The sequence below is a fragment of the Lagopus leucura genome, unplaced genomic scaffold (genome assembly GCF_019238085.1).
Source record: "Lagopus leucura isolate 7727_CA_CO unplaced genomic scaffold, USGS_WTPT01 Super-Scaffold_100004, whole genome shotgun sequence".
In the NCBI taxonomy this organism is placed as follows: domain Eukaryota; kingdom Metazoa; phylum Chordata; class Aves; order Galliformes; family Phasianidae; genus Lagopus; species Lagopus leucura.
Genome location: NW_024962264.1, coordinates 27,834,956 through 27,859,538, shown reverse-complemented (window position 1 = coordinate 27,859,538; position 24,583 = coordinate 27,834,956). Strand labels below are relative to the sequence as shown.

At 41.4% G+C, this 24,583-nt stretch overlaps 1 protein-coding gene across 9 annotated transcripts in view; it reads right to left on the bottom strand.

The window, feature by feature from the left end:
• ADGRL3 (adhesion G protein-coupled receptor L3) overlaps nucleotides 1-24,583 on the bottom strand; it is a 488,009-nt gene that overhangs the window by 237,305 nt on the left and 226,121 nt on the right. The gene's annotated exons all lie outside the window — the stretch shown is intronic.

Here is a 24,583-nt window from a genome sequence, read left to right as displayed (position 1 = left end):
TTGCTGGGCTATTTATTCATTGTAATAATAATAGTTTCTTCGTTACGTAACACAATAAATAAACACAGGGGAAGACAGGAAGTATTTTGGATGAAGAGTACAGGCAGTGGCTCTCTATTTCAGCATTCCGACAGAAACTCCTTTTATGAAATGGCTGAAATGGAAACAAGATTCACCTGAATCATGTTTTCATTAGGAAGAACCTATGCCAATTGCTAACTGAGCAGTACTGCCAGACACAAGTGCTCAAACATCATGAGTTAATCCCCTTAAAATTACAAAATTGATTCAAGAAAAAAACTCTGAACAAACAAAGATATTTGCCTTATATCTTGGAGCACAAACCCTTCTCTCAAAGAATGTACTTCGGAATAGCTGAAGTGTAAAAATATTGTTTTAAAAATCAAAATGCTCAAATACTACACGCCTTCACCAGATTGAGGAGAAAAAAACATTCGGTTTGTCAAAGGTGAAGACAAAATCACTAGCACTGGTATTTCACAAGACTGTTTCTTGTTTTCTTCCCTCCTCGCAAAGCTGAGATATTATTTAAGTTGGGAAGGGCCAGTTTCTTTTACAGAAGCAATGAAGGTCCTGAATCTGCAAAGAGATTGCAAGTGTTTCCAGGACCAGAGCGAATGAACTAAAATCAATGCCTTTTTACAGCTTGCAAGAGCAGGATCATCTGTATTCTCTACAGAAGAGAACCCATTGCAGGCAGACGAGCAAATTAGATATTCTTTGGGTTTGCAAGCTGAGCCTGTTATTCATCATTAACAACTGCAGTAATTATGCTGCAAATAGCCACCTGTTTGAATTACTCAGGTATTTGTACTGCAGTCAGACCGCTGGCAAATCTGGGCACTTGGGGTTTCAAGGAAGGAAGTCCATAGCTCAGTAATTGAGACAAATCTTACCAAAAACAGAGGGATCCTCAGAGAAACTGTAAACATGTGCAGATTGGGGAGCGACTGCGGACACATACTGCTATCACACACACAGCTTTGTAGAGCAAGGACGCAGCCTACCTTCTTGATTGAGTGACTTCATTCCTGATTTTCCCTCTGCCCTGAGTCCCCAAGCCCGATGCAACCACCTTAATGCTAAAACCACCTCAGAGCTGCTCCTTGACATGCTCTGGCTTTCCAGCCTAAATTTAAACGTTTCCATTTTGCTCCATGTTTCCTTGTCGCAACACATTTGGTGTTTTCCCATCCCAAACACTGTTCCCGAAAAGACACCGTCAGATTCTGTGCAGAAGAAATCTGCACACAAGTTATTTAGACCACGCATCATCTCTGCCCAGAGAGCACAGCTCTGGAAGGGGTTTACACGGCCCTTGCAGAAGGCTGATAGAAAGCAACTCAAAGGGTTTAACTGCAGTCTTTTTAAATGGCTATTTTGGAAACTTCAGCTTTTTTTGGATAAATGTAACTTGTAGCTTATACTTTGGGTGTTGTGATCAAAATACTGCAATGATTTCAAAGCCTTCATGTGCATGTGACAGTGTCAGTACTCGACAGGAGTTTGGTCATTAAATGAACTACTAGAATTACATTCACTATGCAACTCAAGGAATGAAACTAGGAAGCCAAACTTGCAAAAAGAGAGGCAAGGATAGCTGTTGGCACCAAACGCATCCTGATAGACTACTAATAAGAAATGCCTTTAACAAATATTTATGGGTTCCAAAAAAGATGTGAAGAGCTTCTTGGCATCATAGTAACAACTTCCATTTTCTTAAGATAACGCCGTGGTACACCCAAACAAGTTCTTGGATACAGAACAGAAATGCTAAGCCTTAGCTCCAGCTACCACTAGCCAGTTTTCCTAGACAAAAGCTTTCGGGCTCCTTCCCATTGCTGGAAAATACCCATGTTTTACTCAAAGGGTTAGCGATTTTATGGCGTGTATTTGTTGCCAACTCTCCATCAATTTATTTTCCAACTAATTTAACACATCTTGACTCTGAAGTGTTTTTTATTTTCTCCCCTGCTGATATCACAATGTCAGAGATCAAAGGCTGCTTCCTATCTTCCAGCTTGTGCTACATTGAAGCAAATTACCAGATACGTTACAGAAAATTCGCAGCACTCACCTAAACATGGTCACAAGCAACCCAACAAAGCTTTGAAGACATGGCAAAGGCAGGGGCACTGACAGGCTGGAGCTGGCCAAGCAGGCCAACGAACTACGAAAATGTGTCTCCTGTACCAAACAGGCTCTTACACATGTGAGGGCTGGAAAGAAAAACCTAAAATCCTACTGAGGAAAAAATAATAGAAGAGAAAAAGATACATCGGGTTTCTTTTAGCTTGTTTTAGTATAGCTAGTAAAGAGATTTGTAAAGCTTCGGCAGGTCTACACATGCTGTTTTGGGGGGGGGGGGGGTTGTCTTTTTTTTTTAACCTGTTCTTGCCATATGTGTAAAGACAGACTTGCAGAATGCTCTAAGGAAAATAATGAGTAAACGTCTATTAAAGACCAGGTCAAGCGTTTCTAGCTCACCTCTCCCCCTTTCAGCACAAGCTAATCCTCCTTTGGCACTGAAATAAAGAAATACAAACAGAAATCCCTTCTGCGTTGGCTGCCTGCCTGAACTATAGTGTCTGTAAACTTTCACTGAAAGTCATGTTGGAGTGAAAATGAATTCAATGAAGACAATTCATCGCTACAATAAGTGGCCCTTTCATAACAAAACATACCTGACAGTTTGGTTTTATGACCTACATCGGAGGGAAAGACATATGTATACACAACACATGGCAAGCAGGCACAGAAAATCATGAATAGACGGGTTCTGGCTAAGTTTGGAAAAACACTTCAAAGTAAAAGACCTCTCTCTGATAGCAGTGATATTGCACATGGAAAAGGAAAGTGGGGAGAATCTTTCTCACTTCTATTTTAAGCACTCACTTGCTCACAGCAACCCCTCCCAACCTGCCAGAGAAGTAATTATCTCTGATACTCCCAAAACAGTAACTAAAAGACAAATTAACTGAGCAAAGGGATTAAATCAAGCCAATGCCACTGGCTGCATCAAAGCCCGCTGCATCCCAGCTTCTTCTGCATGGAAGCAACCTAACCAGCACTTTGCAACATGTATCTAAAAACCCTACCATCAACAAAAAAAACTCAGCAGAAAAAGCACATACTACCAGTTACAAGTATCAGAAAACAGAGTGAACCCACCCACAGAAAAAGCTTCAACATCAGTTTATTCTAATTTAAAACAATACAGAAGTGAAAACGTTGATAGCTTGAGATTTCTCTCATTTTAAGTGCATATGGAAAGCCATTCAGGACCTTTCATGACTTTTTTTTTTCCCCATTAGTGCCTCAAAACAATTTCAGTAACACTTGCATAAGTTCAAACTGGCTGATAAACAAGAAGGAAAGAAGCATTCCAAAATCACCCTTCAAACCTAAGTGGATTACACCCCCCTCCAAAAAAAAAAAAAAAACAACAAAAAAAAAAAAAAAAACAACCCTGGCTGGCAAACCTTTAATGACATTTTTTACCATGCCCCAATGGGTTTTATGTCACAGACCTTCAAGCTATTCAGCTACATTACAGATCAGGTGGAATGCCTGGGATGAATGATGGATCATGAGAGTTAGAAATTCCTGGTTAGATGCTGAAACTCCCAAGGCAAGAAAGAGGAAAAAGAAGCAGGACTGAAACAGCATGAATAATAAAGGGTGATTAATAATTCATTACAAAAGGACTTCTCCTGCTTTGTCGGGATGGGGCAGTTACAAGACCAGCAACAAGAGAAACAAGACAACCTCAACAGATTCTGGGGCTACAAAGGCAACAGCTTCCATAGGGAGAAAGCCGGCAGGTACAGCAGCCAAGCACAGAAGAAATGAAAATACTTAAATTAGATAGTTATGCAGTAATTTTTTTTCCTTCTCTCTCAACCAACCAACCTTCCAGAGTTGTAATCTTTTTCCTACTTGTCCCCAGTGAAAAAGCTGAATTTGACTGAATTTCCCAAGCAACTGTGAGATATGCAGTTTTAACAGCCAGTTACTTCCCTGATCAGCGGATATCAAAACCACAAGCTCTCAAGCTCACAGCTCCCTGTGTGTTGACACAGCACTGACAGCATACCCCAAATGAACCCTGCCCAAACTGCTCTTGAGCGTGTTGTCTGCAGCAAGCTCTCAGAAATTGACTGTCAGGCCAAAATTGAAGGCCTCTGGACTTTCCACTGAAGATTTTACATTACATGACATCCAGTGCAAGGTACAACGTTGTTCCAGTTTTAAATGAAACGTGCAGTGCCAAAGAAGCCTGAATGTAAGATGCCAAGTGAAGTGCCTTGATTCACATGTATCAGTGAAGTGGTAACCAGCAGGCCCAGCCAACAGGGAATGGCTTTCAAAACAGGTCATTTACAGAGATTTCCTCTATAAAACATCCCGTGTTTATTTTTCCACTGTTACTGGCATAACTCTTCTAACATCACTACCTATCCAACCCTCCAGTTACAAGGCAGCAGACAGATCTACCATTTACATGGAAATAGAAATGGTGACCAGAGAACATACGTTTTCAATTATGTTTATATGATTTTTTTTCAGTCCTCTTTTCCAGTAAATGGTAATTGCATGCATCTTGCCCCTGTAAACATGAAATATCCAGCACCAGGTTATATAAATGACCACCACATTTACTCAACCAGATTCTCCAAAGTGCTCAGCTCCTGTTTAGGCTTTTAAATGAACCAGCCCATATTTAAAGGGCTTGGCAGTCAGCAAAATAATCAATCTCACTGCTATTCCTCAACAAAACTACTTTCCAAAAGTAAAGCCTTACCCCATTCAGCTGTCAAAACAGAGCATACAGCCGTATCACCATGCTTTGTCTGGAGCAGAGATTGTACAGACAGTAAAAGCCAAATCCCTCCAAACACGGGATCTTCACACACATCCTCACTAGAAGCATATAGTTCATAAGGTTGTTTTCAGTTGGATTATTCATGTATTCGGTGTCAATTAAAAAACAAACAAGCCTGTCTTCCAGCCGCGTTATTGAGTATGCATTTAATTCTAAGTGAGGATCCATCCTACAGCTAAATGCAACTCTAATTGCTTCTGGATTTTCCTAAGTCAGGTCATTCTGATACCGAGTCTACACAAGCAGGGAATTAGCACTACTTGTATTAAAAGAAGAGTCAGAATTAACCTCAGGAGGATGAAGGAAATACAAATACAGTTCTTCTTAATGGTGAAGGGAGCTTGCTCACATGGCACACTGACTCAGGCTACAAACGCACCCGCAATTTTGCCCTCTGTGAAGCAGGGGGGTTATTTTAACTCAGGTTGATGCTGCCTGTCCAGTTGTAATCGCCTTTTTTCTTTCATCTATTTTACTCCCTTGATATTCCTTATTCTTTTAAATCCACATACAATCCTTCCACAGCTTCTAGCTCAGACACTTCAAAGCCTCCTCCCCGAGCAGTTTACCACATGCCCGGGCTGGCTCCGCACATTTCAGCACGGAACGCTGATGCAATGAGAAAGGTTGTTTTACCCACAGCTCCTTGAGCACGCGAGGGAGCGATCCTGCACTGTGAACACTCTGTTGTCACCTTGGCTGTAATCCTCCATTAAAGGCACTTGGAGATGGTGCCAGGCCACAGCCCTTGTGCTGCAACTGCTTTTCTCCAGAGAATCAGGAGCTCGCCGTCTCGATAAAATGACACGGAATATCTTCCTCAAGAATGAAAGTGATTTTCTAGCCTTTGATTGCTGAAAGCACACTTGATAAATTGAATGGGAAGGCATAAAAAAAAGGGGGTGACTGAGAACAAGAGATGATAACAATGAAGCTCTTACGTGAAGAGGATTCAGGTCATCAATTTTCCTTCAGTATGAATCAAATGCTGTTAGCAACATGGAAGCGGCTCCACGATAAGACACACAGAAGCGCTCAAGAAATTTAATGCTTCGTCCCTCACCACAGAATTTACAGCATTTAATCGACCAAATGGAAAGGCAGAGGCTCTTATCAACTGGAAAGTGGAAGGTATGACAAGAGAGCGGGCTGGGATAACGAATGCTCAGTGAAGTCATAGGACTGCTTGTAAAGCCACTCGGTGTCTCAGCCACGCTGAGGTTCTCACAGATAATTAAATTACATCTCCCCCATGGGCACAATCTAATTTGGGATGTGATGGAAGTAAGGGACAGCCTCTGTTCTCTTCCATGCCCCAGAGGACACAGAGGATTGCCGAATTAGAGGCCTGATGATCCACATCAGGGTTTGCATCCCCATCAGCCAGCTCTTCTGCCTTCACCCCTTGTTCCCCTCAGCTCTTCTCCAGAAAACTTCCTTGAAAATTCTCTCAACCATTACGCAGACTTCCACGCCTGCTATCATCCCACTTAAATTCAGTAGTGACTACATTTGTCTGCCTCTCAGTTATGCCCACTGCACGCCTTGCTCTCTTGCCATTCTCTAGATTCAGCTCCCTAGTACACAGCACATCACACAAAACAGCAGCAAAAAAAAAAAAAACAAACCCACAACAACAAAGCCAGTACAACCTCAATACAGCAACAAAGCCCAAACCATCCAGCACTGTACAAGATCATGCAGTCCTTCATCAGACCTTCATGTACATCTCTTTTCCCCCAGAGGTGTTTACAGTAGCTTGGAGGCTTGTTTTGACCTAATATCCTCTAAGAGGCAGAAACACCTGTCAAGTGAAAAAAACTGCTTGATATGGAGGCAAACGTTTGTGTGCAGAGCAATCTTTATTAAACAATGTAAAGGATGTAATGTTCCATTAGAATTAAAAGTTTGTTAGTAAAGACATTATTGTTCTTCCCTGTTACGTTTTTAATGGTAACTGAAAGAATACCATGTGAGCTTTACAGATCATCCAATATATTTTTGGCATCTATTGATGTAACCATGCGTTTTAATTTAAAAAAATGTCACAGACACCAAATTTTCTAACATTTCTTGGAAAAAGAACTTTAATTACTGTTTACAAGTTATCTGTCCCATATAAATTAATGTTAAAATTAATATGTAGCACCCATTTCCATATCAAACAACCCAAAGGCAGAAAATTGAATAGAAACGGAAGGTTATGGGCAGCAATAGTTGCAAGTGGCTATCCAGGAGAGTTCTCTTTGCTCACAACACTCATCTAAACATTGATCCAGTACACAAAAGTCATCTTCAGCAATTTGAATGGGATCTGCTAGTGCTTTTTTTTTGTTGTTGTTGTTAGTTGAATGAAGTGGTCTTTCTGCTTCTGAAAAGCCAGGAGACAAATACATTCCTCCAATAACTAGGGCATTGGTCTTCCCAGCACATTCTTCCCAGAACTTCTGTGTTGACAAGTGTTTTGTTCTTTCTATTGATTCAAAGCATGCTTTAAAATTGCTTGCAAAGGAGAATTGCTCTTTTCTTACTTTGTTCAACAATTGTCATTCCATAGTGTCCAAAATCTAGTGCCATTAAATTGAAAAGAGTATACAAGTTTCAATTCTATGTAAGCTGTGACAGATCCCTGTTACAGCCACCTTTCCCATCCAGTCTGGTCTCAGTGCAGCAGGGCTCAGAAACCTTTCGTTCCATGAAGATATCAAACCTCCGATACTACCTTGATGCAGCCACAGGGACCTGCCATACGTCTGGGAGAGGCTCCACACAAGCTGTGCCATTTGTGAGCAGTGGCAGTTAACACTGCTTGTGTGCCTCTCCTCGTAAACACCCAGTGCCGAGCCATCATCTCAGTATGGGAAGGACCCACGCTTCTCCTGGATGCACAAATTCACTTACAGACAAAGGACAACCGTGACAAAATCTCAGCAAGTGCTTTCTAACCTTCATAGGTGCCACAGCAGTTACCGTAAAAGAAATACAGCTTTCTCATGGGAAGTGCCCACAGGGCTGCAAACTCAACAAAGCCTTTGTCTATTGATAAGCAACACGGAGGCTGAAAGAGCATTTTCCATCTAACAGTAACAGTCACGCAAAGCATGATTATTAAAGAATTCTCATGCTGCATTCTCATTTCAATTGATTCTCTATATCTAAGCATAGATGTGGACACACAAACAATCATTTCAGCACAGGAAAGACTATTTGAATAGTGCTGGTGCTTGTTTCAGAAAACAGAAACAACTGCAAACCTCAACTGAGAAGTCTCTTCTCTTCAAGCTGTTTCCAAGAAAGTACAGAAGGGATAAAATTACATGAACCTCTAGAAATGCCAGAAGCTTTGACCATGCAACTCAGCACCCACTGCCCTGCTGAAATTCTCACTTGTCTGTCACTAACACAGGCAACACAGGTGCATACAGCAATGAAATGCTGCTACTGCACTTCAGTTTTTGACGTGAGCAGGTATATGCCTTCCTTTTTAGAACAAAAGGGAACGGGCTGCATCGCAGTGATCCATGTACTGCATATTTCTGGGTAGAATCGGGATGAGAAGTGGAGAGTTTGGGAATGAGCCCTTTTTCCTCTGTGCTGAACATGCTAGTGACCAGAATTTCTCACCCTAGCATTATTCTGGATTGTATGTCTAGCAAACCATGCACGTGCTCCATTTTACTGTGCAAGAGCAATTTAGGAAAACAGAAAACGAGGAAAACAGAAAATGAAGATGCTCAGTTTTGAATTCTCTGCAAGTGTGACACAACATATCTGCAAGCAAACCACATGTTTTATGATTTTCATGACTGAAGTGACCGTATTATTGTGGGTGTCATAGAGACAATTAAGCGATCACCCAGAGATGCAGACATCACACAATCTCCCTGTCAACAGCAATCAGGCATCAAGCACATCTGCAACAAAATGGATTGGCAGCAGCAGAAGGATCAGCAGCATCAATTCATTCTAAGCAACTTACAGAAAACTAATGCCACAGATGGGCAGAAAAACAGAGATCTCTCTACATTAAACCAGCATATAAGCATTAAAAGACCTAGAAGGTATGTGCACCAAGAAAAACAAAAGCACCGTGCAGGACAACAGAAGCCTCTGCTACTTGCCCCAAAGGGTGCTCAAGAGCTGTAACACAATATTAGGATGCCAGAAAAAAGAGAACAGAGAATAACATGACATGTAATATTATATCTGGTGAAATCCACTAACTCAGTGAGAGCAGGGATCAGACAGGAGAGGAGGGAAGAATTTGCCCCTAAGGCAAATTACACCACAACTGCCTGCTTTAGAACTATTCTTGTCTTAAGCACTGCTCTAGTTAACTCCCCATGAAATCAGTAGAGGATGCCGAATATTCTGTGTTTCCAAAATCATGATGAGGATTAAAATTTATAGTGATAGCATGTATTTGAAAATACTGTAAGTGGAAAAGTCATTAGCAAATAGTACATGAGTTCTGACAAGACAGAAGAAATGACTCCTTCCTTCACTGCATAAATACCTGGTCCACAGCATGCTAGACACTGACAAAGCACTAACTATATCGTTTTAACCAGAGGATCTGCCATACCCCAGCCAACTTGAAGACCTTCTCTGGAAACAGCTCACTTCCCAGACTCATTCCCCCACCACTGTAAATTAATACTTTTTTTGCAGAGATTTTGACTTTGTAGCAATGTTCCTGTGGCTTTAAGTAGAAAGCTTTGCCATGCCTACAGCTTCAGCCTCCTTGAAGGTCTGAGTAATGAAAAATAGTCTCTGAGATACAGCCATTCAGGGTAAATCCATCCTCTCAGCAGAACCAAGCTAGAGAAGCCAAGAGTGTTTGCTTCCTTATATTATTAACTCAATTAAGCACGCAATAAAGATTGCTGGTTAAAACACAGCGTGTCTGTGTGCATGTAGAATGCAGACTGAAGAGTCTTAACATTATAAAGCCCTTATAAATACAGCAAAAAATAGACCAATAACATATTTTGTAATGACTATTTATGTGTTTATAACAACTCATTACTTCAATTCTCTGCATCAGGGATTTCTTGCTTCTTTCCTCTATCCCTTAAATAAATCTAAATAAATTATACATTTAAAAACAGTCTATGCATCTGTAACAACAGAAACAAATTTCATTTAACATCCAGCTGTCAAAGCCAACCCTTCTGTCACTCTTTATTCAAGTCTGCTTTACATAATTCATGTCGTCTTAATTATTTCCTTCTCTTTCTGGTTAGGATGGCACTTAAGGACGAGTCACTTACAGCGCAGTCATTTCCTTTAGAGATGACATGACTGGGTGACATGGGTGGGGGAATTATATGTACACAGGGACCATCAAGATGGGACATGGGTGGATCTGCATACTACAGTAATAAAAATATAGTGCATACGCATAATACTGCATTTTAATGCGGACGTACTGCACCATTAATAGGACCCCTTTCTCCTCCTTTATTTTCCTTATGAACAGAAGTTGATAAGAGTTTATGGGAAACAAAGGAACAAGATACTAGCTCAAATCAGATGGATTTTTTTTTTCCCCAAGAAATCTCCCAGATTAGACATTCTTACATCAGAGTCGAGGTCCTTTCTCAACCCTCCACCACTTCATGCCACTAGTCAGCTGGTAGAAATTACAAACAGAGCCTTAATCACTTGTATACTAAACGATATTTACAGTAATACACACAACACTCCACAAATATCTTTAAAGTATCTTTAAAGTATTCCAGACCTGTCAGAATTGGAATCGGGCTCTTGATGCTCTAAAAGCATGGTTAGAAATTTTAGTGACCGCTGCAAACACTTCCCAGGCTATATGCTCAAGTGCTTTTCCTCCCTGTACATACACTCCAGTGCTTTCCATCCTGCTTTGCTGCCCTGATTACTTTTCATGCCATCTCAAATTATTCAGAGCCTCAATGAAGCATGACCACTTACTCAAAGCTGAACTGAAGCGACAGCAATGGCCCCCACTTCAAGCCTTTCAGTACTTCATAGTGCAGCCCAACACCAGGACTACAAAGGTAGATTTATCTACTGCTGCTGGCCATATATGGCCACATGTATGATCCAGCAAAACTCAATGCTTCTGCCTCCCTAGGTGCTGGAAAGATCAAAGGGAGCAAATGCTGTCACAAAACAAAAGCCTTGTAAAATATTCAAGCGATTGTGCACCAGCTGGCCATGCAACTAATACCCCTCTTCTCCAGCTGTATGTCATACCCACCAAGATAGAGATTGCCTGTATCATGCCAAATCTGGACGCAAAGATAGCCTACCTGTCCAATTTTCATTATAAGATTGGTAACAGGAAATTGCTGAAAATGGAAACTGACCTCCCTGGCACGTACAGAGCTAAACCTGCAGAATGCATTTGCTGTTGCCGCAGTACAAGGGCTGTATTGAACAGTGTAGCTCCTCAGTGTTATCAAATCAAAGTGCTCTAACTACAGCTGGCAAAGTGCAGCTCACCTGAAGCAGTTCAGGAGAAGCTTCCACATTGTCTAATGACACTCCCTGCAACCACATTAAAAATATATAAGGATTAATCAGAAATTTGCAACACTTTCAAAGGAAACATGATCATCACCCGGGAGCAAAAGGACTCTCAGAAGCTCCTAGCAAGAAAGAAGGAATCTAGTAGATGTAAAGACTGGAGAACACTGAAAACATTAAAGAAAGAGTTACAGTTTTCTCCAAGCCTGATAATAAGATAATAACAAAAAGCTTGGATAAGATTAAAAACTTTAAGCTGTTTAAACCCAAAGGGTAAATTCTTGAGTACGTTATGAAGCCAACTCCTGTGAACCCCACTTGCAAACCACAGTCTTGTACAACACAGGCAAAACAAGGATATATGGTCACCGTATCAATTTGTAGATTATTAGTCAGAAAAGTTTGGAGGCAGTGAGCTGAAAGTCATAACACCTGTGCGTGATGTTACGACAGCAGTTTTTCAGCATTGCATGTGATGAAGCAGCACAAGTTTCACAGACTTCTAGGGCACCTTTCTTGTTTCACGGTTTGGACAAAAAACAGATGACCAGCAAATCACTGAAAGGTATCCAATATAGAACAATCTGGATTTGCCAGCATGCTGCAGCACCCTGAGGGTCTTCTGAATGTTGACACCAGTTTTAATTCTCCTCTAAAAAGACACATGCTGCTTCTGCTTTCCTTCCTGACTTCTAAACAGTTCTACTCTTTGTAGAAGGGAAAGGCTGTCATTTGCTATTTTTCTGTGCAAACGCTGCTGTATTTTTTAATATGTACATTCCTCTATACATATATGCAGCCATACTGGAAGTCTTTATATAAATATATTTAAAACATCATATTGTATACAATCTATTTTGGCAACAGCCATCTGGAAAAGAAAAAAGCAGAGAAGAAATAATTAAATGCAACCATACTAGATTTTGTATACTTTTGTCATCCCAGAGAAAGAAAAATGACTCCCTACGCCGTAAGAAAATTTGCCACTTCTGCACCAACAGTTTTATCCATATTGAGACATCCAGGATACACTGTATGGCAGGAAACTTCAGCAGACCAGCTTGTATATAGGTAGCTTCTAACTGCGACTGAGGGAAGGACTAAACTTTAATCACTGGGACAAAGGACATAATTCTGCTCCTCCTTATAATTTTGAGAGAGATTTCAATCACTCAAAATCTTTTATTTTGCTGTGTGGTCAAAGCCCCTCAGCATCATTTTGCTTTGCTTAAGTCCTCCCCTGAACCAGTTCAGGGTAACCAACAGCAGACAATGGCTACCCCCACATGCAGGTATCTCAAAGATTACTCAACATTTACCTGAGGACCTTATGCTCAGGATTAAACACTCCAGACATTTTTGTTGCCAATGTTAAGCATGCCTTTAAATTAGCACTGCAGCTATTGCTATTTTGTTCCACTTCTAGCTGGGCAACACAGCTGTGACCAAAGCCCTACCTCAGATCCTGTAGATTGCCTCCTTCCTATAACACCCCTAATAAAATTTGTGATATTCTAAAAGCGACAGGCTCTTGATTTCACATTCTTCTTACACAGTTGCCTTATTCCTGCTGAAATAGTCGAATGAAATTATGCATGGAAACTCTGCTGAGAATTTTCTTCTTCGTGAAAGAATAAAAAAAACGGCCTGCATGCTCAGAATTTAAATCAGGACCAGAAGGGCCCTAATTTCATGTAGGTGTTATCAATATGGTACACATTTGACAGACACGCAGCACTTGCCAAACTTGACGGTATCCCCCTGAGAGAAGGGAATTAAGATGCAACCTTGGATCAAAATGGACTACGCAGTCAGGACTTCCCAAACCAACACTGAGGAAATGAAATTCATGGTGGAAAGGTTCAGTTCCTAAAATGCAAGGAGACACTGGAAGAAACTAACGTGATTAAGAAACACGAATTAATTCTTTTATGCAGAAGAGCCCCAAAACCCAGACTTGGCAGGAACGCTCCACAGAATCACTTATTTATTCATTCACTTTAGTGGCTATGCTCTACTTTGTGAATTATTCCTGATAATTCAAGCGGACACATAAAAATGAACTCACTTTGCACATATTTTAATACATATTCTTGAGTCTCAAAAGTAAAGCCTTTTCACTACATAATGGTTTCCAAGTGTGCATATCTGTGTACATCTCTGAAGATGACAGCTGAAAAAGGGTGCATTTGTTTTTAATCACTTAATTATACTTTTTCCCCTCAGTGAATTAATTTAGCAATTAAAGGATGCTGCTCTCACTGAAGGGTGAGAAGACGGAGCCTCTCGGAGCCCCGATTTTTGGCATCACCTCACTCCCGCTTCATGCTTGAGGCTGCTTCTCCTCTGACTGATTCTTAATTTGAATGAGATTTCACCAAAGACTGTATCAGAACTGCAGCAAGCTAATCTTATTAAACCATACGAGTTTAACAACTCAGAGCTTGACGTCAGGCAGGCTGTTTCCAAATTGGTGTACTTAAGATCCAAATTAGATCATGAGTGAAATATTAAAAGGCAGTAGAGCCACTTAAGAGCGAACTTCCATTTCCAAAAGAAATTTCTGGACAGCAAGAAGCCGGGACTCATGCCAGTTCAGTGGGAGTCAGGCTCCTGGCTGCAATGGGTGCTTTAAAATGGTTTAACTCTTAGAATGGAAGCTACTGAGAAAGATTGTTAAGACATAAAGGAGTTCACTTCCTATTCCTAACACCAGCACAAACACACACATCCTTCCAAATGTTGTCTTACTACAAGGCTCCTGAGAAAATACACCTTAGAGGCACACCATGGCCAAGAACTTCAGTTTCACTTCAGCCATTGCTGGGTATAGAAGGCTGCAGAGACTGAAAAAGAGGAAAGTGCCAACAGCAGGATGCAGCCCACCCAGGGCCTGCAAAGCCGCTCACAAGGTTCGTGAAGAAATGAGTGGCTGCCTGGTCACCCCTAGGTCTCCTCAGCCTTCAGGTACTCAGACAGCTGACCCATCAGATACCATTGCTGCTTGGATGCCACTGGACAATGAAAATGAAGTTTGCAGAGCTTGCAAGGAACTCTTATACCTCTGCACTGACTTCAGACAGCTCCTCATACACACGGCTTTACACAAGCACCCAACTGTTTGCTGGATTCCAGTCCGACACAACCAGCATTAATTTTCAATGTTAGGTGCCTGGCTTTAACTCTTTACACCTGGCTACAAGTGCAGCTAATCAACTGAAATCAATTTTCCAGAGCTCAGTCTAATCCACTGCGTTGAAGGTGACCTATACTCTTTGAGTATACGTAGTTGGAGTTTGTGGGTATTTTTGTTGGGGTGAATATTAGATGCCTGTGTTCAGCTGTCTGCAACCTGGTCAGTAATTGAGAAGGGTGGCAAGGAGAACTTGTGACACAGACACATTTTGGAGGGATCTCAGAATATTTCTTCCCTGCTCCTGCAAATACTAGCAGAGAAAAGTCCAGCACTTGCTTTTGTACAACCACCCATGGGAAGATTGCTCCTTGGATTAGCTTGAGTGTGCTTCCCAGTCCACCAACATCCCTGCCAGCAGCACAGTGCTTTTATATGAATATCTCAGACTCCGGACACCTGCAGCAAGCACTGGTTTCCCTGTACTAACCAATCTAATGGTTGCTTTTATGTTTTACTCCAGTATTTGAACTGAGGTCTAGAGGTGTTTGTTTTGTTTCAGTTAGTTGGTTCCCCTTCTCACTTATCAATGCTAGCTTGGCACCACTGTCATGGCTTAATTGAAACAATCTGTTCCAAGCGACCAAAGAGCTAACCATTTGTCATGGCCAGAACAAGTATTTTGGAGAGAGACATAATTTTGTTTCTGGGATTTGTAATATGGAGTCAAATGGGACATTCTGTGTAATTCAAAGCCACCTCGGGAAAGGGAGGGAGGAAGCAGACTTTCCAAAGAGGCCCCTCCCTCTGTCCTTTAAGTTGCAATTAAAATAAAGAAAACCATCATCATTTGAGTACGCATCACAGGGGACAATAAGTAAAAAGAGCGCAGATAATAAAAATAACATTTTGCCTTTAGACAGGTGGATGATGCAGCCTGAACTGGAACGCTGTGTACAGTACAGCTCATCTTGTCTCACACTTGGCATTGCAGACTTAAAGGGCATTCAGAGATAAACAACGGCAACCTTCACACACTCATAACAAAACCCCGAACAACTCCTGTAAGGAGAAGGATGTGAGAGATCACAACTTTCTCCTTTGGAAAACTGATACATAAGAAGCAGTGTGACACATACATAAAAGCTAATGAATGGAAAATAAAAAGTTGGCTTGGATCCCTCTGCCTTCACAGGCATGAGGACATGACATGAGGGGGACGATGATGATATTAAAATCTGACAAAAAGCAATCTTTTTTTCACACTATCAGTTGTTATCCTGCTGGACTTCAAGCTCCTGGAAGTTAAGACCAAAGATTTAATGAGATTCAGAAAAGGTCTGGACATTTATACAGACATCAAGAATATCCAGCAATTACAGTTAATGCTAACAAAGAAAACCTAGACAGAAGATGAAAAGGTCTTGGGCACTGAGGTTAGAGCTCTAGTCTAATGACAAGGGATCGGGATGAAAGCAGTGGGTGGCAAAGACCTGCCCTGCCCACAGAGCAATACAGCATCCTGCCCCAGGAAAGCAGAACTTGGCCTTGCAGGATAGGGCAGCAGGGCAGAGCAGCAACCGCAGGGGAAAACTTTCTATTCTGGCATATTTGCTTCCAGCCAGCTCTAAATCCCCCCCTTCTACCCTCGCATTAGTTTTATAGCTCTGTACATTTCTCTAGCCCATAACTCCATCTTCCATTCCTCACCGTGTCTCCGCAATAAAGTTCTTCCTTCTTTGTCACCAGTCCTACCCTGAGTAAAAGCACATAATATACTGCCTACTACCAACTGCAACACTTGGTAACAGACTGAATGCTGTGGCCGTAATTCAGTCCGGAGGCTCTACCACTGCCCATAAACTACGTGCTGTCTCCCAGTTTACGATGTCAGCAGGACTCCAGCTGAATTAAGGCTTCTACTGTATATAACTGACACCAATGCATTATCTTATGCATAATGCATCGAAGATGGCTCCAATCATAAATCCCACAGCCTGCTCTTCTTTTCCATCACAGATGCGGCGTGGCACCTCATACGCTCTGCTTACTGATACATAAAAATCCTTCTCCTGAATCATAAAGGCAGCAAAACCTTTTCTTGGGTCACTGCTTCCAATAAAAGCCTTTCATTCCCTCTTTTCCCCAAAGAGATTGAAATAAACTTCAGTTCATCCCACTAGCAAAACTCACACTTAAATTTCAGAACCATGCTGAACTGGTGATTCAGGGACCAGACCATATTTCTGACACCAGCAAGTGAGGGATCCCTTCTTAACACCCATCTTTTGCCTGTGTGGTTTCTCATCATCATGCAGCATCTGGAAGCCCAGGTAAACACACTGAAGCTGCAAAAGCATTTGGGATCAGCAGAGTGATCATAGAAGATGTAAAGCCACATGGTGGCTGCCAAACTGCTAGTGTGTGAAGATGAGAGTGAGGTCTGCAGAAAACATCTGTAGTCCTGCAGAAGTCAAGAAATCCCAGGCATACACATACAGGGGGTGAGGTATTACTGGTTTCACACATCTGAGAATGGGATAGAGAATTAAAGCTCCCAACAGTCAATATACAACGCAGTCAAGACATCATCAAATAAAAGCTGAATCCTAAACTGACAATCTGTTCTGTATAAACTCAATTTTGACCTCAGGAATAAACTAAATGAGCTCTTTTGTACCAAAATAATAATAATAATAAAACACAACCCCCTCTTTACTTCCCAACACACACAGCCCCCCTTCACCACCAAAAAAAGAAACCAAACCATCAAAACCAAAACAACATATATCACCAAGCAAATCAAAATCTGATATTGATATAGGTGCATTACTTGAAAGTCATCTTACCTCACAGCCATTTAGCCATTATTTCTAGCCAGAAGACTAAACGGAAAAGGAACACTCATACATTTTTCTACTCAAGATCATTTCTTTGCTATATTAAGAAAGTGTAAGTTCATTTTGCCTGAATAAACCTTACACAATGTTGTGCAATGCTCTAAATCTATTTAATCTTTCTGACAAAAAGATCAAGCATTTGAACGCCAACCCCTGTGACAGCTCCATAAGGCCATCACATTGAGGAAGGCTGAACAGAAAGCTGAGCAGAGCATCTCTATGCTCATCATCTCAGTGACTTAGGGAACGTGCAGCAGGTGCCACAGTCAGGATGCAAACATCTGAATTCAGATTTTGCATTCTGGGCATTTCAGATAATGATTGAAAATCTATTTCACGGAATACAAAATTTGTTTTAGCAATAGCAGAGAAAAGTATGTGAGGGCCTAAAGCAGCAGCATATTGCATCACCCTCCTTGCAGGGACAAAAAGGTTTTTTGTGTGCTCGTACCCACCTCCTGTAACGTGGTAATGAATGCAATACACGTTTCAACTGGCAGACTCCACTGTCAGCAACATCTCCATCTCTGCTCAACAGTTCCTCCTTGGGTGCAAATTAGTAGCTGTTCTCAACAAGCCTCAAATGTTTAGAAAAAATAGATGACAGGAGTACATTTCACATAGGTCTTCTCCCACTGGCAAAAGGTACCTGCAGATACCAGGAGTTAGCCAGTCCTCCTTTCCGACAGGCTGGAGCTGGCCATTTTCAAACCAGCAAGGTAACGGATGGAATAACTACCGTGGATTTCCTTGCATGGCTTCCAGCACCTCATGCACGTAGCAGTTCTGAGGCCACTTCACAACATGACTTATCCAAGAGATCATCCCATGTCTGCTACTTGTTGCTAAGGCCAGCGGAAGGTGGGGGGAACAATCAGAAAATAAAAAAGATGGCAAACTGAAACAGTCTTACAAGACAGCAATAACAAATTCTTCCAGCTTCCAGAAGGAAGCAACTGATAAGTTTCTTCAGAGAAAAGTGGCTTCTGGCCAGCGCTGCCAGAAATAGGTATACGCAGAACCTTTTTTGAAGAGACTGCAGAGGGAGAACACCTAAAGCCCACCACCCACTCCACACACATGCCCAGGGCTTGGGGATGGCTGGGTCAGGGGAGAGCCAGCAAGCTGAGTTCTACATAGAGTAAACCACAGAATGACAGCAGAAGGAGGAAGCAAAGCCAATTCAGAGCTTTCCCTCCAGCTTGCACACCTCAAAGAGGCCTTTTTTTGGCCACAGAGACTGCCAGCCACCTGCTGCTTTCTCAGCCTGAGCCTAGATTTCCCCAAATGGAAGCACATTTAGTTTTAACAGTGACCAAAACTCAGCAGCCGCTGCGGAACACAACCACCTACTTATTTATTTATTTTTAAAGTGGGGTGTTTTATAGCTGGCCACGGCTACCGATTGGTATCTGGGGAAGCCAAGAGCATTACTTTTGATCTACAGAGCCTTCCACAGTTTGGAACCTTATTACCTTCAGAAACTACTACCTTCTCCTCATCTGTTTCCATGGCAGCTGTAATCAGCCGAGATGCTGGGGCTGACAAACCCTGATTTAATGGGGTACCAGGGCAATTCCAGGGGGCTGTCGTTTTCAGAATTTACTCCTGCTTGGTCTGACAGCATTTTCAGGAAAGCAAGAGGTAGGATAAATTAAGACTGTACAGGCTGGGAAGTAGCGATCTTTTTTAGAGTGATTCAACAGTTCAGTGCACACTGTTCCACTAGCACTTGATTTTTTTTTTTTCCTCTTAGTAATGGTGTACGTGCCCTTGTCCCAGGGTCATGGTGCAGATGAGATTAGTAGACTTTGCTTTGTTTTAATCTATCTTTCTGCACAGCAAGAAAATAGATTGCTTAACCAAGGTTTGTTTTCTAGGATTTAAAGCAGAATCATCCGGGGAATGTGAGCTCCAGTATTTCCCGTTCATTTCTGCTGGTTACAGGAGCCACTGTTTAACCGAAACATTAATATTTCTCCATATTGATGCTTTTCATATCGTGATCTCAAAGCGCCAGACTTGTGTTTCCCAGAAAGAAAAGCCTAGCTTCCCACTGCAGTATCTCAGTTCTTCAGAAATGCACTTCCCAAGCCATCTGCACGATACCAAATTTAGAAAAATGAGTAGTATCTTGGCAGTCTTCACAAAATATACTCAGGATGCAGGGGAAAGCGGAGGGGTTCCTATCAAATGGGGCGCTTGGTATCTGATTCAGAGGTGACGACAATGTCTAAGCAGGGTGCTGTTTTCTGAGAAATATGCCATTAATTTTTTAGGGCATGACACAAGTGTGCTACAATTCAAGTGAAGGCTGCTTGCTCAGTCCTACCTATGGCCTTACGATTACAGCACAAGGCAGAACCTCCAGGTCTGAGGCTCTCCTCATTTCACATATCTTCTCCACATTCAACAGAACAAGCTACTTTACATAAAAGATTCCAGGAGAACAACCCCAAATTGGTATGATCAAAACCAGCAGACACTTTAAGAATGATTAACGTGAATTACCCTATCTGTAAAATACAGATAACCCAGCCTCTTTATTTCCTGACACAAGAGCAGATCTCACTAGCATTTGAGATGTCTTGGAAATCACAGGTGCTGATAGCATCAATAACAGCATGCTAGGAGATGCAATATTATTACAATAATAATGACACTCATTTCAGACTCCTGCATTTTTCAGGTCATCAACCAAAAACATTAACAAAACACAGCCCTTCAGGATGAAAAATCTTTGCAATGTGATACAAGCTGTTTCATACAGTTTCCTTTCTCTGCTCCACCCTGTACAAAAGGCCTGCCAGCATTCTTCCAGCTATCAGGGAAATTATACATGTCCCTCCTTACATACAAGATTACATACAGGAATCAGGCCATTGGATAGAGCCTAACAACACACTTATGTTCTTAATATAACTGATTATTAATATTATTATTTTTTAAGGTCTTGACTTACAGGCTTCTTCAACGATGCCAACACCAAAACCCCAGGGACCAACCACGCAGATCAGACCAGAACCTAAAAGAAACTAGTTCAAGTACCCAACAGCATGCCCAGGTACAAGAAATTCTCTCTTCTGCTCAGCCACCGAAATGAACGAGGAAATGAACAAAATGCAATCCCAAGATCCTGTTCCACATCAAAGTACATTGGTGGAAGGCAAAATGAGCCCAGTGCTTCCTTCAGGAGAGAAGAGGAGAGAGGAGACAAACAGTTTTCAGTCAGCATCTCTAAGCATGAAGTGCCAGCATTGGCATGGAAGAGTTCTGCAGCAGCACTCTGCTAGGACTAAAGGCAGGACCTGTGCAAATTGGGCAAAGACTTGGGCAAACAATCCCCTTTGCATGCAGAACTCTCTGAGTTTCTGAGAGATACAAGAGAGCTTCCCAGCAAGAGCTTTCCATATTTTCTACCTTCACAATTTTGAAAAATCAGAAGGAATTTTGCTTTGATTTTGAGTACAGATGTTAAGACCTGTGAACATTTCTCCCCTGGCTGTTCCGTTCCGCCTGCTGGTTTTGTCTCATTATTACCTCTTTCCTCTCCTTCCTCCAACTTAAGACCAACAGATAATTGCTGGGGTAGAGAAGGATTCTTTTGCTCCTCGTAACTGGAAAGCAAAAGAAAGCCTTTATCTTGTCTTTAAGGCAAAAACTGCCATTGTTTTGTGTGCATATACGTCTGCATGTATACTCAGACTTTCTTCTTCATTCCAACATTCAAGGCTAAAACCTACAGGAAAGGATAATAAGCTCAGTAAAATGGTCTGTTTCAAATTATAAAGTTACAAACAAAGGTGGTATCAACAGTATGTGCTTCTGAGAACATACATGCAAGCCTGATCCATCCATCATCTCTGGTCCATCAGCTTTAACCCAGAAAGTACACGGGCAGATCTTTGTTCAACAAAACACTCTAGCATGTGCCTAAAAAGAAGCACCTGCTGGCATACATGTCTGAATCAAGGAGGCAAATGAATGCTTAAATTCCTTGCCTTGAATTGATACCTTCTACTTGTGTGCTAGCAGATGATCACCTCCACCAACCGCAGTGAAACCACCAGCGTGCAACAAAGAGACACAGCATTTGTGTGTTGTTTTGTTGTTGTTGTTTGTTTGTTTGTTTTTTAACAGAGCAAATAGCAGTGTTAACATTTATAAACACAAAGACAATTCTCATGGGAATGGGAGTTTGCTTTTCCCAATTGTTTGAGGAGAACTCAGGCTGCTTAAATGGATGATATGTTAATTTTGAGGCACAGTTGCTCAAGGGCAGACATGGTGAAGTCTCCCACAGCACAGTACGTTCAGCTTACAGTGGGTAGGGTTAAAATTTAATTGTTTGTTGCAGCCCTCAAAAAGACATTTCTCCAAAGTAAACGTGCTATGAAGTACATTTCTCCCTAATTATATTAGAAAAATCTTCAATCCATAAAGCACTCTTTCTGAGCTTTTATGGGCAGCTGCTGCTCTAATGCTGCAAGGAAGAGCCAGCAAGTTTGAAAACAAAACAGGCCACAAAGATTTAATTTCCTATAAAACAAGCTGTTTAAACTTTCTTTACTTACAGCAGTGCTCTGAAGATTTTAGAGATTTTTCAGGGCAACACTTGCAGTGAAAACTCCTTGTGTCCTAACCATTCAGGGGGCTCCACAAACACACCATCAGATTTATGCCTTTCCCTTTCAAAATAACCCCATGTACTCGTCTGCAAAATTAATTTAAATAAACATACAGAAGAAAGGAGCATGCCAGCTCAATTTTGGGAGGAGGGGGTGGTCCTTGGGGGAGCAGTCACTAATATCTGCCATAAATCTGCCCACTCGCAGCCTCGGCTCACATACTAACATCTCTGTCTCTCTGACATGCTTCTCTTCCCACCTTTCAGTCTCCCCCTCGCCGCAGCCATGCCATAATGCATATAAGTTGGCTGTACAGCGTTGCTGATCAAAAACTGCTAGCAGTTAGACAACTTATTACAAAGACTACAAGGGAACTGTATTTATGAACGTGAAAATTAATCAATGCATAATAAGCAAGCACTGTGCATACAGTCTTTCTTTCCATATGCAGACAGCTCCGATTACCATGCAGGTTACACTGCCACGAGCAGCTGCTTCCACCACGGCACTAGCAAAGAGACAAGCTTATTGTAGTAAAACCTGCATTCATCTGCAAAACCACCCAAATACTGCTGAACTGATTAATTGTGCAGGTAGAGGCTTTCAGAAGAAAATGCCATCGTTAGTGCCACAATGCCTCCGCTGTCAGGATTTTCCTTTTATGCTGCTGTTTTCAGATGCTCAGCTATAAGGAGGCATCTGAGCTGTGAACCGGCAGGCTGGTTGGCTGGTTTGCATCTTAAGAAAGCATTTCATTTTAATAGTTTTATTTTTAATTTTTATTCAACTCTTTGAATTGAGGGAGATTAAAAGAGAAAGGAGAAATGGCATAAGAATGCAAAGTGGAGTATTTTCTCCCTTCTTAACCTGCCTTTTAACCAGAATCAGGTCATATTTACTTTCAAGAAACTCAGAAGTACCCAATTAATAACATGATTGCACACTTCATGAAAATTGATCATCAAATAGCTTAAGCAAAAAGAGCTATCACCCTTTCCTGAGGCTCCTCACTGACACACAGAATCAAGCATGGATTTTAATATTCAGTCAGTAGGGATTCCCATTTCCCTGACAAGATACCTCCCCCTTAGTGACCATCCTCCATAGTAATCCCTCTCTGCTCAGATGGGAAAAGAGATGCTTTGCCCTAGAGAAGTGCTTCCCTGCTAACTCTCTGCAGAGCAGTTCAAGCCTGCAGTGACAGCATGAGAAGCTGAGTAACCAACGTGAATTTTCATCACACAACATGATTACGTGCCCTCTCTGACCAAGAGGCTAATGTTTATTGCAGTCTTGCTACACCTGGGAACTGACCAGGAGATTGCAGAGCTCTGCAGATGGCTAGGAAGGTAGCGTCTGGAGGATGCTACCACATATATAAAAAAATATTAATACATTGTAATGGCCCACAAAGGGGATGACATGGTTTTATTCTGCCGATGTGGAGAGGATTAAGGGTTTCTGCTTGAAGCCACTTAAAACTCGAACAGGAGAATTACAGTAATTCCACTAAAACCATGCTGAATCCAAGGGACTGGATGATGTCACGTTGTTACCCTCACACTTATTTTGAAAAAGCAACCAGCATAACCCCACAAAAATGACTTCAAGCAGCTAGGCAGGCAGGTCCGAGTTATAGAAGTGCCAAGGGGAGCGAGCTTATACGAGCCTTTTTCAGCAACTCAGAATCTAAACTTTTGACATGGAACAATTCTGAAGGGACCTCAAAAATATCCATTAGCATGTCAAATACAAATGAAATCTACACTTTCTTTTCTGCTGCTTACACTACTCCATTTTTAGGGCAAAGAGTCTTACAGCAAACAATAGCAACATACTCCATTAAAATCCTATACAGCTTTAGCCATTAGGTCACCATGCAAACACTGTTGCCATGTCTTCAAATAGCAACATTTTGCCTATGTAGATACTATTATTAATATCCTAAAACACTCATTTATATTACTATTTAATTAATAGTAAAACGTACCAAGTAATTATTCATGTATAGCTATATTAAGAGAAACATACTGAATGTGATTAAATGTCAAGAGCTGTGACTTACAAATCCTTCCCACGTCAATTCTTATGCCAAAAAATATCTGGAAAAATTCAGCAACAGTTAAAGTTGTTCCAGAACAAGGATACCTATAGGTTGGAATAATCTGTTTGGCCCTGGCTCTGCAGTACAAGAACCTGCCCAAATGCAATGCACCTCAGCTGCCATTTCCATATGCAGTGATAGCACTTAACAGCAATGGTAACTGTACAGAAAGTTAACAAGTCATCTGCAAAAGCAACAATCCTGGATGAGTACCTGACTATGAATTAAGATCCTGTCCAACACTAAGCCTGGCAACGTGAAGAATGATAGAAACTTTTCTTTGTACTTTGAAAAATAAAAATGTTATTGAGAAAACACAATATTTATCATTAAAGGGAGATTACTGGCTTTCTGTATAAGCAGAGCATCAAAGAAAGAAAGTGCATTTTGAGAAAGGCTTCA